Source organism: Mastigoproctus giganteus, chromosome 3 (assembly GCF_048544385.1).
Source record: "Mastigoproctus giganteus isolate SK-2022 chromosome 3, ASM4854438v1, whole genome shotgun sequence".
NCBI classification, from domain to species: Eukaryota; Metazoa; Arthropoda; class Arachnida; order Uropygi; family Thelyphonidae; genus Mastigoproctus; species Mastigoproctus giganteus.
Window position 1 is genome coordinate 178,609,934 of NC_143577.1, and position 23,240 is coordinate 178,633,173.

General features: G+C 36.8%; 1 protein-coding gene across 1 annotated transcript in view; it reads left to right on the plus strand.

The window, feature by feature from the left end:
- shtd (anaphase promoting complex subunit 1) overlaps positions 1-23,240 on the plus strand; it is a 989,031-nt gene that overhangs the window by 67,065 nt on the left and 898,726 nt on the right. The gene's annotated exons all lie outside the window — the stretch shown is intronic.

Consider the following 23,240-nt stretch of genomic DNA (forward strand, 5'->3'; position numbering starts at 1 on the left):
ACTTATTTAGGCTATCAACCTCCACCACAAGGGATGGGAGTCTGTTCCACCAACCAACCACCCGCTGGCTAAAGGCAAATTTCCGCACATCTATCCTACATCTGTCTTTCCTCAATTTGAATTTATGCCCTCTCAGGTGATTTTTCTGAGCTAGAGGAAGAATCCCATCAGCATTGAGCATGCTTAAACCATTCAAGGCTTTATACACCTCTATCAGATCACCTCGCTGGTGCCTAGTCTCCAGACACTGTAATTTGCAAAACTTAAGCCTTTCTTCGTAAGAGCACCCCTTTGTTCCATTCACTAATCTTGTTGCCCTTCTCTGTACTCGTTCCAGCAGCTCTACATCCTTCTTGAAATGAGGCCTCCAGACCTGTATACAGTACTCTAGGTGTGGCCTGACCATTGCCTTATACAATGGAATAATCACCTCCTTATCCCTGCTGGAAAAATTCCTGTATATCATTGACAATACTCCATGAGCTACTCTTGCAGCCCGTCTGCACTGCTCAGAGAACTTCATATCTGCCTGCACAACCACCCCCAAGTCCCTTTCATTCTCTACCACTGTCAGTGTAGTACCACAGAGTTGATACGTTGCTCTGGGGTTGCTGTTTCCCATGTGTAGTACTTTACATTTGTCAATGTTAAACTTCATTTGCCACCTCTCAGCCCATCTGCTCAACCTTTCCAGATCCTGTTGCAGCAGCATAGTGTCAGTAGTGTCCTTGACAACCCTGCCAACCTTTGTATCATCTGCAAACTTGGACATTAAGCTTGATATACCATCATCAATATCATTTATAAATACAGAAAACAATAATGGACCCAACACTGAGCCCTGAGGGACACCACTAATAACATTAGTCCACGATGAGCAGTGTCCATTAATTACCACTCTCTGTCTTCTCCCCCTCAACCACCCCTTTATCCATAGCAGCAACTTGCCTCCAATGCCACACTGCTCCAATTTGTGTAGCAGTCTTCCATGTGCAACAGTATCAAAAGCCTTTCTAAGATCCAAGTATATAATATCAAAGTTATTCCCTGCATCCAGTTCTTTTGTGACTGCATCATAGTATCCAATCAAGTTGGTCAGGCAAGACTTCCCCTTAACAAAACCATGCTGTGTCTGAGCTATAACTGAAGTCTTGTCTAAATGATCCTGCAGTGCTTCTTTAACCAGTGCCTCCATTAATTTTCCTGGAACAGAAGTTAAGCTCACAGGTCTATAGTTACTTGCGTCAGCCTTTGATCCTCCTTTGTGAATTGGGGTCACATTTGCACATTTCCAGTCTATGGGTACCTCCCCTGAGTCCAAGGAAGCTCTCATAATTATGGCTAAGGGTTTGCTTACTTCCTTTGCTGCCTCCTTTAATATAACTGGATAGATCCCATCCACCCCGGGTGCCTTTCTTGTGTTTATCTTCAACAGTTTCTCCTCCACTTTACTCCCAGTTATTTCAAGATTCTGTAGCTTACTACTAGAGTTGAATACACCTCTGGCATTCCCCTTGCTGAATAACTCCTCATGTGTGAATGTCGATGCAAAATATTCATTTAGTTTGTTAGCTACCTTAGCAGGATCATCAACAGTTGACCCATCAATATCAAGTGGACCAATCTGATTCATCCCCTTCCTTCTAGAGTTGTAACTTGGTTGCAACTCTAGAAGGAAGGGGTCCTTTGTAACTTGGTTGCATATCAACTTGTATCTATCATAGGCTTCTGACAAACAAATAGAAAATTTGTTTGTCAGAATGCTGCCCGGATGGCACCAATTATCAAATCTTTTACCGTTCTAATTTACATTGTGTTCAGATAATCCACTTTGGGAAAATTCGAAAGGGCTACATCAGTTAGGAGCAAAAACCATTTCCCCCAACAAAACAAATTACTTTAGGTGCAATGAAGGACTACTACTGATGACTTTACTGGAAGGAAGTTTAGACAGTAGAACATCTGTACAAGGCGAAAACATTCGGTCACTCAAAAGAAAGTAACTGTAGTTATTTGCATTCAAGGACAAGCTATATAGTGATGTTTGAAATTTATAATGCAGTTCACATGCTAATACTTCTAGATGGATTATTGCAAAATATTGTTCCCTAAAACAATTACGGTAAAGCAAAGTGGTTTTTTTATCAAATGTGCACCGGACAAAAATTGGACTTATTAGAACTTTGGCATCCTAGGATGAAGCTGACTTATTACAACTTCAGCATCTGTGATGAAACGTCATGCACTCCGATATTGTTGGCAATTACGTAAAGCAACAATGCAAAACATTGTAACAGAGCTATAATGCAAAATATTGTTAGCAAGTATAAATGCAAAATATTGTTAGCAAGTATAAATGCAAAATATTGTTAGCAAGTATAAATGCAAAATATTGTAATAGGGCAATAACGCAAAATATTGTTCCCTAAAACAGTTATAGTAAAATAAAGTGGTGTTTTCATCAAATGCGCACTAGACAAAACTCAGACTTATCCGAACTTTGGCATCCTAGGATGAACCTAACTTACAGCTATAATGCCAGAATGAAGCTGACCTAGAGCTATAATGCAAAATTTTGTTCCCTAAAACAATTAAAAAAAATTAAAGCAAAGTGGTTTTTTTTTTTTATCAAATGTGCACCAGACAAAAATTGGACTTATCTGAACTTTGGCATCCTATGATGAAGCTGACTTACAGCTATAATGCCGGGATGAAGCTGACTTACAGCTATAATGCCGGGATGAAGCTGACTTACACCTATAATGCTGGGATGAAGCTGACCCAGAGCGAGCGGGCTATAATGCCGGGATGAAGCTGACCCAGAGCGAGCGGGCTATAATGCCGGGATGAAGCTGACCCAGAGCGAGCGGGCTATAATGCCGGGATGAAGCTGACCCAGAGCCAACGATGTTGTTTTTAGGAGCATTAGCAACTAAGGCCCTATTGCTCCGTGATATGCAGTGGTCATTTCCTGACCTTTCCGCATCCTCCATATTTGGTGGTGACGGGCTCGAACCCCGGTCTAATCAAGAAGTGTGTGCTGCGCACTGCTGCTCCTTCCCACCTGGCTATGGAGACGCCTCATTCTAGGTTGAAGCTGACTTATTAGAACTTCAGCATCTCTGTGAAACTTCCTGCACACCAATATTGTTGGCTACAGCAATTATGTAAAGCAACAAAGCAAAACATTTTAACAGAGCTATAATGTAAAATATTGTTAGAAAGTAAAAATGCAAAATATTGTTCCCTGAAACAATTACAGTAAATAGTTTTTTTTTTTTTTTTATCAAATGTGCACCTGACCAAAATCGGACTTATCAGAACTTTAGCATCCTAGGATGATACTTATTAAAACTTTAGCATCTGTTGTGAAACTGAAAACTGAATGCACTAAAGATATAGACTTATTAGAACATCCGTGATGAAACTAACTTATTAGAACTTCAGCATCTGTGATGAAAGTTACAGCTCTGGACCTTTGACAGTCTCCTGGCCTTCTCCCCAACAAAAGAGTATTTCTATTTCATTCTCTCTCTCTCTTTCCCTAGGATTGCACTAGAAAGGGTGAACTCTCTCCCCTGAGGAGTTTTTTTCTCCAAGTGAATGAAGAGAACTGGAAATTTCAGGAAAATGACCACTGTTTTCCTTCATTCGATAAACAACTACTTTGTCAGTGCAAGAGAAGTGCAGTTACATTTGCAGCTCAGAGTGAAATTCAAGCATCCAAACATATGACACTTTATGGTGAATTTTTCCGGAATTTGTGTGATAATGAAAATAGAAATTTTCCCTTGAAATTTTTTGATCGTATCAAATGCATATCAAGGAAATATTGAAGTATTTAGTAACAATTACTTACAGTTTTCCAATCCGTTACTACAAGTAACAGATTGTGAAAACCATCGTTACTTGTAGCGAATTTTTTTTTTCGTTTGCACACTAGGTGAGATGCTTGAGAAGTTCCTTCAACATCAGGTTTCGAAGTTCATAACGCAGCTATCAGTAGAATTATTTTCTTGAAATTTCATTAGAAGATCAAATATACATCCAGGAAACTGCTGTTCCGATATAGTCCTCTAAAAACAATTACAATAAAGTGAACTTCTTTTTTTTTTTTTTTTTTTTTATCAAATGACCATTGTAGTGATCAGTTTTATGACAGTTTTTTTTTCCTTTCCATTGTGGCTTCCAATAGATGAATTTCCTTAATTTTTTGTTAGTAGATACAATACATGTTGAAGAAAGGAAATATGATATTTTTGTTTTTCAAAAACAATTCGTTGCAATCATTTCGTTCAACAATTACGAAAAGCAGTAAAGCAAAATATTGTAACAGAACTATAATGCAAAATATTGTTCGAAAGTAATGATGCTCAACTGTTTGTTTTCCAAGAAAGTTGCTCACATTTTTATTTTCTCCTTAGATCACCTTGGTAGTGCTAATGATGTAAGCTTGACCAGTCAATTATAGCTCATTGTGTGTTGATTTGCTTTAGCCAGCGGTGCCCAGATGATGTGCCAAATTCAAACGAATGCAGTAACGTGCTAGATAATCAAAGTGAATGGCCGCTGTTTTTTGCTACATAATTTCATAATGGTCATAATTTCATAAAATGATATGTGATCGTACATTTTTTCTATTTTTGAGTGAATTAATAGTTTTTGCTGCAATTTAACGGTAGGAAAATCAAAGAATATATTTCTGTTTATGGATATTGATAGTTTCAGTTTTGTAAATTGAGTAGAAATTATGGAAACGATTAGTTTTTTAAGGGGGCCAATTTTAAAGTTAGGGTTAAAATTTCAGTTACTGAGGGATAGGATAAAAGTAGGGTTAAAAGAGTGGCAAAGGCAAGCAAGAAGCAAAACCAAAGTGAATAGCTAAGGAAAATATATTGGAGGTAGAGAATTAAACTGGGTGAAGGTAAATCTGAATAGAATTTGGAAATAAAAATAGTGCCCAAAATGATGCTGGTTAATGAAAATAAAGTAATTTAAACCAGCATCCCCAACCATGCAGATATTTATTTTCTGTAAGAAGAGTCTCAAAATCAATGCGTTAAATTTTACAGTAATTATAAATAGCTGTCTGATCAACGTTTAGACCCCAACTCCTTGGAAAGCCACAAAACAACAGTGACTGATGGAATCACAGCATTTCAGTAGTTAAATGAATCATTGCTGGTGCAAGATAAACAGCTCAACAAATGGATGCTGCCAAAAAAAAAAAAAATAAATAAAATAAAAAAATTAAAAAAAAAATAAATAAAATATATATAGTTCAACCTCAGTAAACTGTGCATCTATTTTAACCACAGTTTTAGATGTATTTCAGGCATGACTGTCTACCATAAAGATATAAAAATCTGTGTATATATTTTATTGTTAAAAATAAAAATATCTATACAAAAATCTATAAAGAATCACTAATTTAAGATTCCCCTATTTTACCTCTAACTTCTGAGAAGGAAATAGGCTATTGTTTACTTTTCTGTAGTGCATTCTGTCATAGAGTAATTTTAAACAAATGGTTTTCTCCTATACTACTGTAGATTCACAATTTATTTATTTTTGTATTATATACAATAAAATTATACAGATTGTAACATTTAATTTATTGCATATAACACTTAACTGCATATAAAACACTTTTTACATAAAAAGTAAAACTTGCAAATTGTTTCTTATGTTTCTATTACAGATTTTTCTGGCTAATTACATAACACGTATTTGCATACATTTTTTTTGCATACCCAAGCTGAGTCAAATAGTTGATTTTTCTTTACTTTTCACTTGCACAACATTTATGCTACGTTTTCTAGTCAGTGGTCTCCAAACTTTTTTGGTCCTGCACCCTTTTTTTTTACTTAAAAGGACTAGCATGCACTCCAGAAAAAAAAAATTAAATATATAAGTTAAATATAATATTTTTATTTATAAATCATTTACATGGAAGGCATTATATCTAAAATCACATATAATTTTAAAAGATCACAAATAAAAATACAAAACAAAGTTAAATTGAAGTTCAAGTACAAAATGATAAGAAATCACTAATGTAACAAGTGTAGTAAATATAATGTAATACTATTTGTTTTATTTATAAATAATTTACATGGTATGCATTATATCTAGATTTTATTATCTAGTATTGTATTATATCTAATACAATATTAGATATAATACAATATAATATAGATATATTGTATTATATCTAGATTATATATCAGTGTGGAAAACAGCCCTCATGATTTTATTGAGGATTATTTCACACACCCCATGGATCATCTCATGCACCACTAGGGGTGTATGCACCCCACTTTGGAGACCACTGTTCTAGTCTATGCAGGTTTATTTTTATGAACCTACTGGCTAATTGTTTTCCTATAGGTCAATAAATGTTTTAATTCTTCCATTTTTTTTAAATTCTACATTTAACATGTTTTCTATATTTTTAATTCTGCATTTTACATTAACCAATAGTTTTTTAATTTGCTTCTGTTCCTTGCCCACACAGACATAAATACGACATAATATATAAAATTTACCTAAGTTCTCACATTACACAAGTGCTGCAACAAGATCAGTTTTTGTATTGTAAGGCAGCTGCATATAGCTTATAGTCAGTTGCACATTCTTGAATCAAGAACACTGAACACATAAGTTAAAACATATTTTAAACATTTTATATTTATCCAGTGATGTTGTAAAAATGGAAGGAGTTAACTCTTACAGAAAAAGTTGCTAAGTTATCAAGGACCTGGCCAGTAAGGCTAGCATTAGTAGAGGCATATGATTCAAGAAAGCAAGCTTATGCAGCATTAACCCAAAATAAAAAAAAAACCTTCCCATTTCACCCATCCATTCACTCAAAATGTTTCTCCAGTTCTTCCTTGAATTTATTTAAGCTATCAACTTCCACAACAATATATGGAAGTTTGTTCCAACAATCAACTACCTGCTGGCTAAAGGCAAATTTCTGCACATCTGTTCTACAATTGTCTTTCCTCAATGTCAGTTTATACCTCCTAAGGTTCATAATATGAGGAAGAGGAAGAATCCTATCAGCATCGAACCTGCTGCTCAAACCATTCAAGGCCTTATACACCTCAATCAGATCATCTTGCAGATGCCTAGTCTCCAGATGCTGCAATTTGCAAAACTTAAGCCTTTCTCAGTAAGAGCACCCTTTTGTTCCCCTCCAATCTTCTTACCCTTCTCCATAGTCCTTCTAGTTACTCTACATCCTTTCTAAAATGAGGCCTTCAGATCTGTTTACCATACTCAAGGCATGGCCTGACCATTGCCTTATACAAAGGGATTATCACCTCCACATCCCACTGCTAGAAAAATTTCTGTATATCATTGACAAGATCCCATGAACTGCTCTGGCAGCCTGTCTGCACTGCTCAGAAAACATCTGACTGCACAATTACCACCAGTTCTTTTTCATTCTCCACTACCCTGAGTATAACATTGCACTGTTGGTACATTTCTCTGGGGTTACTGCTACCCATATCAATTCTTTTCATTTGTCAATGTTAAACATCAGTTGCCACTTCTCAGCCCATCTGCCCAACTTTTCTAGATCCCGTTGCAGTATCATATCATTACTGTCATTAACAACCCTACCAACCTTTTTATCTGCAAACTTGGACTTTAAGCCTGATATATTCCTTCATCGATATCATTGATAAATATAGAAAACAACAATTGCCACAACACTGAATCCTGGGGGATTCCACTGATAATATTAGCCCACAAAGAGCAGTGTCTATTGATTACCATTCTCTGTCTCCTTCTGCTCAACAAACCCTTTGTCTCTAGCAGCAACTTGCTCTTAATGCCATACTGCTCCAATTTGTACAGTAGTCTTCCATCTGCAATAGTGTCAAACGCTTTTCTGAAATCCAACTATAACAAAATAATTTTTTGCATCCAATTCTTTGTGACCACATCATAGTATCCAATCAAACTGATCAGTCAAGACTTCCCCTTAACAAACCCATGGTGTTGGTGTGTCTGAACTTTAATTGCAGTCTTGTCAAGCTGTCTTTCTTATGTTTAACTTGAACAGTTTCTCCTCCACTTTGCTCTCAGTTATTACAAAATCTTTTAGCTTCTTGTTAGTTTGATAAGGTTCTGGCTGCTACTTCCCTACAGAATTTCTGTGAATGTAGATGCAAAATTCAGTTTGTCAGCTTCCTGATAAGGATCATCAACAGTCGAAACATCAAGTGGACTAATCTGATTCATCCCCTTCTAGAGTTGATATAGTCTATATCAACTCTCTAAAAAACAGGAAAGTCTTTCCTTTTCTTCTTTTCGTCCTTTGCCAAAGATTTCTCGTAATATGCCTTAACTTACCTAACCTCCTTTGTGACTTGATTAAAGACTAGCTTATATCTACCATAGGCTTCTGTCTTGCCTGATAATTTATATGCACCCTACGCATTTTTCTTCTCTGCCACGAGTCTCGTTAGTTCATCTGACATCCATTTAGTCCACACCCTGAACAGTATTTCCTAGTTGGTATGAAAAGGCTAGTAGCTACCAATATTAATTACTTGAATGCTCTTCCCATTTAGAATTTGCTCTTGGTAACATCATCAGTTGGTCCCGCTGTATATAATTTAAAAACTGTCTGAGACTACTGTAGTCACCTTTATGAAAGCAAAAACACTTCCCTTTATCTCTGATGATAGTTATATCTTTAAGTAAATCCCACATCAGCATGCTGTGATCGCTGCCACCTAGCAGTTTCTTTATCTGCAAATTTTTAATGCACGAATAGTCACTGCTGATAATGAGATCAACAGAATTACTCTCTCTGATTACCTCTCTGCTGTAGAAAACAATCATCCAATAAATGCACAAAAGTCTTGCTAGCGTGCGTGACCAACCCATAAATTCCAGTCAATATAAGTTAAAATCCTCCATTATAAGACATTCTGATTTACTAACCCACTTTATTTCTCTGTATAGTTGTTCATTGGACTCATCAGTCATTAGGCATATAACACACTCCTACCCTAATTTTTGCTTTCCCAGTTCTTATGAAACTGATTATCACACGAAACTGACTCAGTATTGCGCTGTTCACCAATGTCAACTGGTTGCACTGCCTTAGATTTTGTGTTTCTTAAGTAACAGCACAAACCCTCCTCCCTTCCTACCCTATCCTGTCTATCCTTTCAGTATGCATTGTACTCCCAAAATTCCAATTTCGCATTCCTTATATCTGCGTGATGCCATGTCTCTGCTCTCCCAACAATATCTGCCTTTGATGTCTTGACCACCACTTCAAATTCATCAAATTTATTTACTATACTTCTAATGTTGGTCTACATGGAAGGTTCATGCACTTGTCCTTATTTGTTGCAAAAAGATGTCACAGAATGAAATAACTAAGAAGCATGGAATATAGCAATCACAACTGTCGTGAATTAGAAAAAATTAGAAGGCAAGCATGGATCGATTTATAGAAAATGCTAATCTGAGCAAGAAACGACAAAGAGAATCAACCACAGAAGATGTCAAAGAAGCCCTATTTATTTGGCACACTCATGGTCTGTTACCACTCCAATTTCTGGGCCACTCCTTGAAAAAAGCAGAAGCTTTAGCTAAGCTGTATGTGCAAGGAATGTTTAATTGACAATGGAATCATCGATGGTGTCACCGTTGAATGATTCAGTTCAAAAAAATCACATGGTGAAAAGCAAAGTTGTGACAAGGAGGCAGTGGAGAATTGGCTGTACATTGTTTGTCGTGACAACCATGAGCATTACAAAGCAGAGGACATCTATAATTGTGGTGAAATGGGGGTTTATTACTGTGTCCTTCCAGATGGTTGTCTTACGTTTGCAAATGAAAAACCATCTGGAGCCAAGGTGAGCAAAGAAAGAATAACAGGATAAAAATGGATAATAAAAAGCTGCTCAATATTGGGAAATCAGCTAACCCAATATACCTGCATAGAGTGCAGCCAATACCAGTGAAATATGTATCCAGCTGCAGTGCTTGGATAGCCTCTTCTATATTTAAAGAGTGGCTCATAGAATTTGACAAAGACAAGGCTGGGTGAAAGCATAAGTTACATCCTGCTAGATAATTATATTTCCCCCAAAATGGCTGTCAAGAATCAAGCTGTGGAAATTGTTTTTCTTCCCCCAGACACAACCTGCTCCATACAACCATTAGATCAAGGAATTATGAAAAATTTCAAACACTATTACTATAGTAGTATGATGAGAAATATTTCACTGAACATAAAAGTTTGGGTCATATCTTGTTACAGCCATGAAAGTAAGTTTTCTTTATAGATTTTAGGGTGCTAAACACGGAAATAGTGCTTAAAATAGCAGATTGGCTCTTGATTTTGAAAAAACTAATTTTTTATATTTATGCAAGATATTTTTTTATTTATATAGCAGTAAGATGTAGCTATGAACATACCTGTATCAAACATGGGACCTTTTTGCCTTTCGCTTGTATTCAGCTTTAGGAGCATCCATTTTCACCATCTAACAATATTCTGCTAATGTGGTGGCATTTCATTTGCTTTATGTATCTTTATTCCATCACTGCGAGGTCTTGATGCAAGCACTCACCATGTTCTTTGCTGATGGAATTACAGTTTGGCAGGAAGAAGTCCAGGTATGAGTGCAAGAAATGCATCTTCAATGACATGTTGCACCCCATTTTTTTGTAAGAAGTAATGATATCTTCCACAAGCTGCCTGTAGTTACTGGCTCTAACATTTTCTAGAAAACCATTCGAAGTATTTCAAAAGGCTTTCCCTGCTGATTTCTCACTGTCAATAAGGACACATTTGAATTGTTTATCTTTGAAAATTTGTGGCTCAATGAAAATGCCTGCTTTAATTTTCTCTGTACTAAGTCTTGGGAATTTCTCTTGCAAGTATGTGAATTCAGGACCGTTCATTTCCAAAGCCTTCAGGATTTTTCATAAGTCCCAATTTGATGTGGAGTGGTGGAAGCAAAACTTTATTTGGATCTACCAGTGGTCCTTGAGGTTGTCACAGACATTCTCTCAGATTTGCCAGACAAGCTGCACTTGCTACCTGGGAGTCTAAAACGCTGATGGAACTGATATTCGGGTGACACTCAAGTCAAGTGGACCCAATTTCGGCGAAGTTCGGACAGTCTGTGACAGCCAAATCCTCTGCTTGCACCTTCACGATGGTGGGACTGTTAGTAATCCTGAGTATAACCTCCATGCACAAATACATGGTGAGTGACCACCCAGGTGTGAACCAACGTAAGCAGGGGTCGAGGTGTGGCACCCACACCACATGGAGGAACACCGCCCCTCTATGTTACCAGGCAGTACTAGGTGGTAGATGACTCTCATTAACCGGTGCAATACCACCACTTTGCTTATTGGAGGCTTAAAGTGGTGGAACTCATGTTTAGTCTCTAGAGCTAAGTTCCGTTCAACCATTCCCTATCTCTTCCATCATGCAGTATGATTGATGACTTTTGAGGTTATGATGAACATCGTGGTGAGATCCAATATTCCTTACATTTCGAGGGTACAGCTCTAAAACGGTGTTCACAGGCCGGCCGCTAGTTAGTACACCGGACTGAACCTATTGGTAACACTCTAGGAGGCTTCCGGATCAGCTAGTGTATAATCTTTTTACCTCTACTCTGCCAGATAGTGACTGTAGAGAGTCCGAGTAGTGTGTATGCGGGGAGCATTGTCGAGGCCATGTTATGTCAAGGATCTGGGTATATTCTTACCCTATGTACGCCATATCCAAAAATTTCATTACTTCATACAGCATGTCCCACCCACTTTTTCTTACTATTGAATACACCATGAATTGTCAAACTAATAGAGCAAGCTTATCTGCGAAAAGATCTAAATCTCCCAAGCACTTCCTAATTCATTTCACAAATATACATGGTCTCAATTCTAATCTCAGCGATGTCCATTTCCACTTGCAGTCTTCCAAACCCCATGTACTTTTTCTGACAGAATCTCAGTTATCGGTTGATTCAACTACTGTTCATCTCAGAAGCCCAAATTATTCGCTGTATGATTCCTTTGCCTCAAAGGTGGTACTTGTGCATATGTCCATTCTCATATTCCCTGTCAGAGACTTGGCAATTTGGAATCTCCTCTCTTTGATCTTCTCTGGCTTAAAATCTCTCTACCTCATTGCGTCAAATTCATCTGTTGTCTCTACCGTTCTCCCAATTTCACTAATCACTTGGAGCTCTCTGACTTCCTCTCTCTCTACAACTTGACTTTCTCCAGTCCAACTTTCCTAACAGTGAGGTAATTTTCCGTGGTGATTTTAATGTTCACAACTCCAGCTGGCTTCCATTTTCTAGTCACACCGACCCAGCTGGTCGAGATGCTGAGGCTTTTGCAATTACTAATGACCTATCACAGATTGTTCATTTACCTACAAGAATACTGGATAATCCTAAACATACAGCCGATACGCTTGATCTTTTTCTCACAAACAACCCTTCTAAGTACAAGGTCGAAGTGAGAGGTCCTTTAGGCACTTCAGATCAAAACTTGGTGATTGTCTCTTCTCCAATGGAACCTTTATCTCATGGCTATTCCCAACCTCGTGTTGTTTGGCATTACAAGAATGCAAAATGGGATGACCTGCGAGACTTCTTTTCTTCTTTTCCTTGGTCAGATTACTGTTTCAAAACTTCTGATGTCAACAAAAACTTCTGATGTTTGCTCAGATCGTGTCAGTGAAATTATTCTTGGAGGAATGGAATCCTTTATCCCACACTCCACTTTAAAATCTCGTCCTTTATCTAAACCTTGGTTTTCCAATAAATGTGCTAAGGCTGTTCAAGAGAAGAATGTTGCATATCGTAATTGGCTTGTTTCTAAATCTCCAGTTTCATTTTCTGCCTACACCAAAGCTCACAACAATTGTAAAGCAGTTATTAATCAGTCCAAACTAGAGTTTGAACAGGCTAAGAGTAGAAAACTTGCTTCTTGCCCTAATGGCAGCCAAATATTCTGGTCTCTTGCCAAAGCTATTGGCCGCAACTTTTGCCCATCTCTGCTCCCACCTCTGTCCAAACCAGATGGTTCTGTTGCCACTTCAGCCAAGGATAAAGCTGACCTGCTAGCATCCCATTTTTCTTCCAACTCATGTATTAATGACCTTGGTAAAAAAAAAACACCTCCCGCCATTCCCAACACGCTCCATTCAATGCCTCCTGCAGTCTTCCGTCAAAAAGATATCAGAAGGATTTTGACGAATCTTGATGCTAAGAAAGCTCTAGATCCCGATGGTATTTCTCCACTTATTCTCAAAACCTGTGCTCCTGAACTTATTCCTATTCTTTGCCGCCTTTTTTCACTTTCTTATTCCAAAGGTGTTTTTCCTTCTGCTTGGAAATTGCTCATATCCAGCCAGTTCCTAAAAAGGGTGACAAATTCCTCCCATCCAATTAACGTCCCATTGCTATTTTGGTTATTTGTTATTTGATTTTTTTTTAGGAGCATTAGCAACTAAGGCCATCTGTGGGGATATGCGGTGGTCATTCCCTGACCTTTCCGCATCCTCCGTATTTGGGGGTCACGGGCTCGAACCACAGTCTAATCATGTCCCATTGCAATTACTTTTACTCTTTCTAAAGTAATGGAGAAATCAATTAACCGCCAACTCTTAAACTACCTAGAAACCTTCTGTCTGATCAACGATTGTCGGTATGGATTCGTCAGTGTCGATCCACTGGTGATATTCTTGCTTATGTTACCCATTTATGGACTAATTCAATGGAAAGGTTCGGGGGAAACACAAGTAGTTGCTCTTGGCATCTCAAAGGCTTCCGATCGTGTTTGGCATAAAGGTCTTCTAAACAAGCTTCCATCTTATGGTTTGCCAACTGTTTTTAGTAATTGGTTATCCAGTATTCTCTGTGATCGCTCACTGAGGGTGATGGTAGATGGCTCTTTGTCTTCTAACTTCTCCACTAATGCCAGTGTCCCCCAAGGTTCAGTTCTTTCCCCCACTCTTTTCCTCTTGTATATTAATGACCTTCTTCTATTGACTGGAAATCCTATCCATAGTTTTGCCGATGGTAGCACATTGCATTCCACTTTCCATTTTGAGAAACCTTGTCCTGCTCAATCAGCTTCAATTTCTCGAAAATCTGCTACCAATTCCTTAAATGCCGATCTTCAGGTAATTCTCCAGTGGCGCAAAGACAACTTAGTTGATTTCAACCCTTCTAAAACTCAGTGTTGTCTTATATCTCGCAAAAAGGATTCTACAGATACTTCCATGGGCACTGTTCTTCTGAGTTGGCTTCTATAATTCACGCTCTCTCTCTCAAAATGGTCCAAACATGTGCCGCCACCAGCCAACATCCATTTACTGTCCAACTTCAAACTCACAGAACCAACTTTTCATCTTCCTCGTTTATTTATTCAACTGCCGTTTTCTGGAACAACCTTCCTTCATACGTATTTCCTGAAAATTACAGTCTACAGAAGTTCAAGTCCAATGTCAACAAATATCTTCTTTCATCTTCTCAACCTCCAATCCAAGCACAGTACTAAGTACTATAAGTTCTAATACCTCTCGTGTTTGGAGTTTACATAAAAAAAAAAAAAAAAAAAATTAGGTTCGAATGCTACGTTCTTCATTTCAGGTGTTAATGATTTTTGTTGAGGCAAACTCCTCTTCTTGTAGTGAGTATACTTGGCATGACTATCCCCCTCGCAAGGAAAGCAACAATAACTTAGTGTAACCCTTTTGTAGTCCCGATAAAATGCCAATTATCTTTAAATCGGCACATATTTGCCACTCAGAATTCTGACAGTGTACATCTAAGAGGATGTTGTCCATGTTTGCTTATTTTTCTTTTTTTGTGGATGGCAGACACAAGAGGTATTGAAGGCAGCATATTTCTATTGTGTAATAACATCCTTTAGGCTAGCCTTAGAAGCATCTATAAATAGTTGCCATTCTTCAGGAACGTGCATCATGTTCATTGCTGCCATTAGACCCTCAACATCTCTAAACAGTGAGTTCACCTTCTGTTTTTTAGAATTTATTTCGAGTACGAAATGTTGTTACTTTTACAGAATAGTCTAGAAGATTCCACTGTTGTAGCCTCGAGGCCAAAAGCTCTGCCTTATTCTTTGGCAGTTTGAGACCCCTGATGAAGCCATTAAGCTCATTTTCTGTGATTTTATATGATTCGGAAGGATAAAGGTTTGGACAAAATGGTTGATTTTGTGATGTAAACAGCTGCTGTACTTCTTTTTGTATCCAGTTGTATATCAATGTCTTCATCTTCATCAGAGTATAGAGAAAAATGGTCGGGTGGTTCATGAATAGGTAAAAATTCATTGTGAGTCACTGGATGAATTGAAGATGGTATGTTTGTGTACGTCACTGTCCACTTTTTCTTTATTATCATCCCTTTTTTAATAGGAATCACCATACAGAAGTAACAGTCTGTGATGTGATTTGTTGGCTCCCTCCATGTCATTGGCGCTGCGAAAGGCATAAAACGTCCCTTTAGATTAACCCACGCATTGAGTTTTGATGAACACTTAGTGCAACATATGTGTGGAGCCCAGTTCTTGTCCTGGTGTCCTACTTTACACCCAAAGTACAAGAAGTAGGCTTTTTTATGGCTCGACTTAGGGGATGCTTTCTTGAAGCTAACGTGACTTCTCCACATATATAACAGAAGTCATCTGGACTATTCACACAATTACAGGGAATATTAATCTTTCACACACACACACACAAATACTGTGGAAAAAGTAGGAATCTCACGGAGAACAACTGTTAACTGAGAACAAATCACCCAGTACCTAGCCACATTTGAGGATTACTGCAACGGAGTTGAAGACACATTTGAGATGGCAACAACTTATCATGTGATGCAGAGCAAGGCAACAGTTGCCAATTTCGTAATAAGAGCGTGGTGGTACTGAAACTGCAGCGTTACCATGCGTTTTGCTGAGAGCCATAGTTGATAATTCAGAGTAACTTGCTAATATGAGATGCCAGCTATAATTTGAAAACAAAAGCCAATCAACAAATTTTAATGTAATTTTCGTGTTCAGTAGCATAAAATTAGTCAAGATTGGTATTTTCGTTTTTGTAACATTTTACCTGTTGACTAATGTTATTTGCCAGATTGACAGTGGTAGATTCAGTATGCACCAAAACTTGTAAGGTTTGTTACATTACTTGATGCAATTCATCTCCAACGCATGGACTCTAGTTACTTCCGAAACATCCTGAATTGCATTTAAGTGCAGTCGCACTACTGATGTCTCAGAAGATTCTGAGGAATTTTCTAAGGAGGACATGTCCAAAAACAAGGATGAAAAGATGTGGAGGTAGATGGCAATGCACTAATAGGGGAACTCATGGATAAGGGATTACTTTCTTCTTTTGAAAACAAGGAAAATGAAGCAAAAGAGGAGGAAAAAGCTTTTGATGATCCATGAAAATCCAGGAAATACAGCTGTGATGGAAGTGATATAATAGATGTGATTCCTAAGAGAATCGCATCTATGCCAGAGGACTGCTTCAACTGGGATTCTTTGGCCTCTTTAGAAAATGGCTTCAGAGCGGAAAATACAAAACTACTAAGCAAAAAACTATTTGATTTTTTAAAGTACATAAAAGTGACCATCAGCTATTTTCGTACTGAGAATGTTTTGATTTCAATATTGTACAATTTTGTTATGATGAAATTGGCTGTTAATTTAAAACTTATTTCATGTCATTTAGACACTTATGAGTAGTGTTCATAATACTAGCTATTTTGATGGGTTTATTTATTCTTGTTATAAAGTATTTGCATTTTTGTGTTTTTTCTTCAATAAACGAAAATACAGTCAGATATGCTACAATGAACATTGCTACAATGAACAATTTTTATCAATAATGAAATCAGGATGCTACAACAAACGTGGAGGAATACTGTCGGCCGATGTAGCATGCACGTGTGCATGATGAGTTGATTCCAGCTCTAATTTCTCGCATTGATTAGAGCATTAGTTATCATCTTTGTTATCATTTGTAAGGTTCAGTTATCTGCTTATTTTCCCTTTAGCAGTGAAAATATATTTTTTAATTACTCTGCTATATAATTTTAGCCATGGGCCAGCACAAGAGTGAGAAAGCTAATTAACTTAGAGATTAAGAAAGAAATAATGTACAATTTTTAAAAACAAGGAAGAAATAATAAGTGCACAGGTTGCGAAGGGAATCTCTATATTAAGCAGTTCACGTTGTAATATCACGGAAAAGATGGAAATTCTCCTATTAGTGTGGATTAACGTAAAACAAATGGCAGGTGATAGTGTCAGTGAGGCGATTATTTGTGAAAAGGCCAAACAATTGTTTGAGGAACTTGGTACTAAGGCTACAAGTACTGGTTCTGTGAAGGAGTTTTTTGGCACCAAGGGGTTGTTTACCAGATTTAGGAAAAGGTCTGGATTACAGTGTTGTGAGGCATGGTGAGGCTGCCAGTGCAGATAGGGATGCTGCTGAGCAACATCATCAGAAATTTAAGAAAATAATTAAGGATGGAGGCTTTCTTTCCCAGCAGGTGTTTAACTGCGATGAAACTGGCCTTTTCTGGAAGAGAATACCACGCAGAACATATATCACAAAGGAGGAGACCACCTTGCCTGGCCATCAGTCAATGAAAGACCGGTTTGCATTGCTCTTTTGTGCCAATGCTTTGGGTGACTGCACGTGTACCATTCAGAGAACCTTAGAACATTTTTAAAAACATCAGGAAAAACTGCCTTGGTGCTTTGTGGCGATCCAACTACAAGGCTTGGTTGACCAGGAGTCTTTTCTCCGACTGGGTGACTGAGGTGTTTGGCCCCACTGTCCGTGACTGCCTTAGGGAGAAGGATCTTCCATTGACGGTTCTTTTGGTTATGGACAATGCTCCAGCCTACCCTCCTAATTTGATGGAAGAATTACCAGATGAGTTCAGTTTTATCAAGGTTCACTTCTTGCCACCTAATACGATGTCTCTCCTCCAGTCCATGGACCAACAGGTGATCGCAAATTTTAAAAAACTCTACGCTAAGGCACTGTTCAGGAAATGTTTTGAGACCACTTCTTCGAGTGATGTGACTCTGAAGGACTTTTGAAAGGGTCACTTCAATATAGCGGATGCTGTTTTCCTAATTGTGGTTGCTTGGAAGAAGGTTTCTGTTAGGTGCTTGAATTCGGCTTGGAGGCCATTGTGGCCTGACACTGTGGCTCCAAGGGACTTCGAAGGCTTTCAACAGTTGGAGGAAGAGCCTGTTGTGCAGGAAATTGTGTGCCTAGGCAGTTCCATGGGCCTGGAGATCAATGAGGAGGACGTGGAGGAATTGGTGGAGGACCGCAGGAATTGGTGGAGGACCGCAGGAAGGAGCTATCATTTGAGGAGCTAGCAGAGCTTCACAATGAAGAGACAAAGGCACTGAAGAAGAGGAAAGCTTTCAGGGACGAGAAGGACGAGGACAAGGGAAAAAAGTCAGCATTCCAGCTGAGGACCTTAAAGAAGTGTTCTCTTGCTGGAATAAACTATCCAAACTTATAAAAGATTATCACCCGGATATTGCCGCTGTGAAAATGGGCCTTAATCATTTTAATGACACCTTGATGGCCCACTTTTGGAGGGTCCAAAAATCCAGGATAAAGCAGTCAAGCCTGGATTCATTCTTCAAAAAGGTGCACAAACACCCTCCAACTTATGAACCTGCCACAGGACAGTCACCTAAGATGAGTAGGAATGATGACTCCTCTCCTTCCACCTCTTTATGATTTTTTATAATTTTTATTAGGGAAAGTTTGTTTATATTTTCACTGGGGGAATATTGTTTATGCTTTTCAAATTTTGTGTACAGTATATAAAAGTTAAATAAATTAATTTCATAATATTTTTACACCTATATTTTTCATTTTGTATTATATTTTTCTTGTTTAAATTGTTGTATTGGATGGTAACTTTGCTCTAGACTGCAGTCCTGGAATGGATTACCCCTAAATACATATACAGTCGAACTTCCCTATAACGAATTCGATAAATCCAGCGAAAAAATTCGTTATAGAGAAATTTCGTTATACAGAGAATATCTTTTTTATTAGAAATTGTTATCTAATTGGAAAATGAAAACGAATCTGCATTTATTTTTAATGTATTTTATTTAAAAAACATACTTGTTTAAATTACGTTTACACAATTTTCACCGGTAAATATCACAAATTAAAAAAATTTGTAATTTTCGTTTGCACAGTACAATTAAAAAATTGTCTGAGTCTCAAAGAAAACCTCACATTTGTTCAGAGCAATTATCAGGAACATTTTCCCAAAACTGTAGACCCATACGAACCGTTTTAAAAGCGTTAATTATTTCTTCGCGAGTTGGCTTTTCTACGGGTTGTTCTGATGCGTCTCTTCAGCGTCATCGTTAATTTCTTCGTGATCCTGGTCGCTTCTAACACTGTTCAGCAGTATTTCATCTTCATTTGGATGTTCTGCTGTGATCTACATAAACATAAATATCCATTGTTATTTCATTTTCGATGTTTCCAGACGATTCTAATAATATCCAAAGGTTTTTCAGTAGTGAAAGGGGCAGTTCATCTTGTTTGTCCAGTCGTTGTTCGACTTCTGTATTCAATGCAAATCCCGCTTTCGAAAAACAATTTTGAATAGTGTATTCAGTGACATCGTTTGTCCAAACTTTTGTCAGTTCAGAGATGCAATCTCTAAGGTTAATTGTAACCTCCAAGTTTCTATTTTCTGATAACGCATTGACAATCTTCATTATTATTCTCTTTCGATAATGAAATTTAAAATTTTTAATAATGCCTTGGTCCATTGGCTGGAGTTTTGAAGTTACGTTTGGTGGTAAAAACAACTTTGCACTTTTAAATTTGGCAGAAATATTGGCAGGATATGCCGGACAGTTGTCAATTACCAACACGATTTTCCTTTTTTCTTTTGTTATACGCTTGTCTAGTTTTAATATCCATTCTTCAGAAATATCATTTGTCATCCATGCTTTTTTATTAAAGGTGTAGTCAACTTCCAAAGATTTTGTGCCTCTAAAACATCTTGGGTTTTTTGATATTCCGACGACCAAAAGTCTTAATTTTTCAATTCCTGTCATATTTGCTCCAACTAGCACAGTGATTCTTTCTTTGCTTTGTTTTCGCCAAAACATTTATCATCCTTAAAAGCAAGTGTTCTATTCGGTAAACATTTAAAGAATAAACCCATTTCGTCAGCATTAGAAACATCCTTATGCTCATTTTCTTCCAAAATCTTCTGGTATTGTTCCTCCAACTGTTGCAATCTTCTTCGCTTACATTAACACTTTCTCCACAAATAACCCTTTCCACAATTCTGTGGCGCTTCTTAAATTTATCTAGCCACCCAGTGCTTGCATTAAATTCTTTATGTCCAAGGGACTGTGCAAATTTCAGAGCTTGTTGCTTAATTATTAGGCTCGATATTGGGATATTCTTTTCACGTATCATTTTCACCCATTTTAGAACAGCTTTATCAACATCTTCGTATATACACAACTTAATTCGCTTCTTGTCTGCTCCTCCTTCAATTGCATTTAAAATTGATTCTCGATTTTTTTAAATTCGTAGATAAACTGCTTGCAGATATGCCATATTTCTCCACAACATCTTTTTTATTAAAACCCTGGTCAGTATCATAACAATCTTTGCTTTATCATTAATACTTAAACACTTTCTCTTCGACATTGTTTTCGCAATTGTAAAAATTACTGGACTGCAGCTTTTGCCGATACATACACCGCAAACTTCACTGCACTGGCCATACAGTGAATTGTTAGTACAGGTACCGCCTACTCAATGACGTTCGCTTGCCAATTTGAACAGTATCACTCCCTTTGAAGAAATATACGATTTTGTGAATTTCTTTTATTCCACTTTCATTCATATATACACAAAAGAAAATTTATGATTAACGTATGCTGCATGTTACTTTTCAGATAAAAAAAAAAAAAAAAAAAAAAAACAAGAGCATATAGCCTGTGATTCATGACGAACGAAAAAAAAAAAAAAAAAAAAAAATTCATGAAAACCATCTACTGGGGGTCCAGTTAGATGAGAACGGACATAACATATAATGATTGACATGAAGGTCAACACGTGGTACAGTTGAGGTGAGAAGTGAATATCACTCAGTAGGCGTTACTAAAAACTGACTATGGTAGCATTCTATGTATTGCCGCCGCAGCATGCTAAAGGTTTACCACAGCGAATTTCGCTTTCCCCTGAGCCAACATCAATTTACAAATCTACGCTATTTATTGTAAAGTTTACGACCACTTTTAAGAAAACCCATTTGGTTTAATAACTGTAACAAAAATGAAACAAAGACCCTCCTATGGGCGTCAACAGCCACAAGTGTTCACTAAAAGGATGATTATTTAATTCCAGATGCTAATGTGCAATTTCGGAAGGAAGGAGGAGGCAGTATATTTGAGTGGCTGTTTAGCAGTAAATGCTTGAAAATCTTCAAAGCTTTTACTAATTTTTTTAAAAATTCATTATAGAGAGACTAACACTTTGTTATATGGGGTTAATTTTACATGTAATTTCGTTTCAAGGTGCAATGTTTTGCAAAAAAATTCGTAATATAGAGAAATTCGTTAAATAGAAGTTCGTAATAGAGAAGTTACACTATTTCAATGTATGCTAGAACGAACAGATGCTATAATGAATGAGATTCTAGAACCAATTATGTTCGTTTTGGCATACCCCCACTGTATATGAAAAATTTCTTTGTTTATGCTATAAATTATTATTATATCATTACATAAACAGATCACTATATACATGCATATGAAAGATATTCACATTGCCAATATGCACATCTTTGATGCCATAGCAATTATTGGCCCATGATCCTTTAAGGTCTGTGTCAAAAATATCCATCAAAATGATGAAAGTTTTTAAAACAACTTCCATCTGATTTTGTGTGAAATGCATAGTTTGAATAAATTTAAGTAAGAATTAGACAAATTATTAGAGGGGATGGCAGGTGATTAGAAATGGAGTGGTAAAATCTAAGTTATTGATGCTCCTAAGAAACAACGTAATATGTCTCAGTGGTTGACAAAGTCGAATTTGTAATATTGACAGCATGAAAATCAATGTAGTATCTTTTCCTTACCATATTATAGCTTATTCAAAATTGAATTAACAATTATACTAGGTGTTGCTTTGCAGGATTGTCTAGCCCTTGAGTAAAAAGAAGCTTGATTTCACCCCAATTGATGAGCACAGGCAAAAAAAAAATATATTAGAAATTTAATTCAACTGATCCTGATATAATGTACAATGCACATTCCAAAAAAACACAAACACAGTAAAAATGCACATTATAGCATACACATTTTTAAGTAATGATCAGGAAAGTTCCATAAAGTTCCATTTGAGTTCAATAAATCATTACTTGCCCTATTTTCAAACTTATTTTGATTGGTACATATTATACTATGATTGGTAAATAACACAAAGGTGATTAAATAAAAATTTATTGAAATAAAACATGTATAAGCAGTACTGTTTAATTTTTTTATGTGTAATGTTTCAATTGGAGGTGAAGAAGGAATCTTCTTCCATTGGGCTTTTTTTTTTTTCTTTTTTTTTTTTTTTTTTTTCTTTAAGAATGAATATAATGTTGGTTGCTTAGCTTGCCCGTTTCTCTCTTCTAAAATAAATCCAACTGCTCATTGGATCATTCAGGTTACTCATTTGAATGTGTGGTTTCTTTCAATGTCCAGATCCATGTTGGAAACTATTTTTGTCAAAACTTGTAAACATCCTTTTTTTTTTTTTTTTTTTTTTTAAATATTTGATGCTTTCCATTTTTTCTTTTCTTTTCATTTTTTTTTGAAAACTATTGTCTTTTTTTTGTACTTGTTTGTATTATGGGTAGTAAGATTATGTATATGTAGAAGCTGTATATCGATTTTTGTGCACAATATGTATAAACAAATTGAAATATGTAACTTGTGCTCACAGACAATAATAAACTGAAATAATTCTAGCCAGTGAGAAAGAGTGTAACATGGTAGCTTGTGGTTCACTTTTAGTTTAACTACTTAGTGTGATATTATATATTTTTTTCCAGATAGATGCCGCCATCCTGTGATTATAGATGCTGCATAAATATTGTGTACTTGGCTTTATTTTTCTT